The sequence below is a fragment of the Magnolia sinica genome, chromosome 17 (genome assembly GCF_029962835.1).
Source record: "Magnolia sinica isolate HGM2019 chromosome 17, MsV1, whole genome shotgun sequence".
NCBI classification, from domain to species: domain Eukaryota; kingdom Viridiplantae; phylum Streptophyta; class Magnoliopsida; order Magnoliales; family Magnoliaceae; genus Magnolia; species Magnolia sinica.
The window spans coordinates 23,247,779-23,249,724 of NC_080589.1; the positions used below are offsets into that span (position 1 = coordinate 23,247,779).

General features: G+C 44.1%; 1 long non-coding RNA gene across 1 annotated transcript; it reads right to left on the reverse strand.

Annotated features, from left to right (window-relative positions):
• Window positions 1-309: 309 nt before the first annotated feature.
• LOC131231344 (uncharacterized) lies at window positions 310-1,629 on the reverse strand. The gene is made up of 5 exons (XR_009164321.1): window positions 1,342-1,629; window positions 1,029-1,238; window positions 854-946; window positions 664-771; window positions 310-578 (listed from the first exon to the last, which is right to left on the reverse strand). It is a non-coding gene; the product is annotated as an uncharacterized LOC131231344 (long non-coding RNA).
• Between the last annotated feature and the right edge of the window lie 317 nt (window positions 1,630-1,946).

The window sequence follows — 1,946 nt, forward strand, 5'->3', positions numbered from 1 at the left end:
TCCAAACACAAACAATCTTATCCGCATCACATTCATTCAAAACTTAATATAATAAACAAATATATAAAAAATCACACAGATGAAGGCGGAGGTGCTGGGGCATCAGTGGGTAAGCGTGCAGCGATAACCTGAAACGTCTCCATCATCTGTCGCTTATGCTCCACCCGCATCTCCTCCATCCTCCTCTCTTGCTCCTCCCTCTGCCTCACCAGCTGATCGTTCATCCTCCTCTCCTACTCCTCCCTCTGCCTCGCCAGCTCCTCCTCCATCCTCCTCTCCTGCTCCTCCCTCTGCCTCATTTACTCCTCCCTCTGTCTGTCCAGCTGATCTTTGATGTCATCGACGACGACCCGTAGCTGCTGAACCTCTCTCTCTGCAGTATCAGCTCGCCGTACGGCGCTGTCGCCAACGACGATGGATCGGCTGGAGGCAGCTCTAGCAGGTGCTATGAGCTTGGCACCATGGCCAAACCCATGCACATATCCAGAACGGGTGCCAAGCACCTGACTCAGGATCTCTGGCTCACTCTGCTGAGTACCATCGGGAGTGGGCTGACTGCGTAAGGTGTTCATCTCCTCCTGTAATGAAAACATATGAATTTTCATAATAAATGACATTATTATAATTTAATGCAAATAAATTTTACAATGTAAGGATCTTTACCTAAATCTCGCTGGCTCTAGGATGTACCCAAGATCATGTCGCCTGCCGACAGTGAGTCCCTTTGTAGAAGTCTACTGGTCCAAGCTCCTGGCCAGTGACGGAATCTCGCTGCGCAATCGAAAAGACAATACAATTAATATAAATGCATGGAAAGAATATATAAACGTAATAATTACCAGTACTTTCTTACCATGTCGTGACGAAGTCGTACAAATGACTTTGAACCAGCTACGTGGTTCACTTCTAACTTTCCTCTATTGTCAGAATTTATTTTGCTTCTCTTCTGAACACGTTATTCATAATACATTGTTATTAATTACAAATTTAATTATTACGTTAAGATATCATAAATATGTAAATATTACCTGAAAAGAATCAGACGAAAACCTATCGCAGAGTATCCGCCAGTCCTCATCGGTCACGTGCAGCGGTGCGGACTGTACGGCCTCCTCGTGGCTCATGCACCACTTGTATTACCGGTGTAACTTACTGCGGTAATCCTTTAACCGCTCCTTCATCATGTCATCGACGGCATGGGAGATGTGCGGAACACTCAAATCCAAGTCAAATTTATCCTGCAGTTTCGTAAATAATAGATTAAGATAATAAACTTATTAAGAAAATAACTTAACTGTAAATGAACTTTTATAAAATAAATTTTAATTTACTAAAATTTACCTGAAGGCGCTGACGGATGAGCTGCCGCACATCATCTGTCATGTCTCCTCAATGGGGAGTGGTGGGGGGGATCAGAGATCGGCATAAGACACCGACCTCCGACGTAAACAACATGGCATTGTTCCCAATAGGTCTAATGCAGTCCTGTGGGAACTCTACGGTCACCCTACCCTCACGCGTAAGTCGCTCTAAAAGCAACCCACGCGTGGGTCCACGTCCTCGTCGGCTGGTCGACGACGTTGTTGCAAAAGAAATATGTAAGTTTAAACATAAACATAAATCATTAAAAGAAATATACTCTTAGACTTACATGCAGTGCCCGGTGTATGCACGACTGAGGGATCAGACGCCTGCGATGCAACATGTGACGGCGATGCTGGCTCCGTCACTTCACGAGTAGAAGGGGTAGATCCAGTGCGCGAACGATGTACTCTCCCACCTGGTGCCATCACTAAATATGTGCGAACTACGAACTTATAAATTTAAACAATGTCAATACAAGTGGAATATATTAAAACATTGTACAAGTAGTGTTGACGGTACAATACATGTGTTTATGCTTAGAGAGATGATTAAAATATGATTAGACCATTACACTATAATGC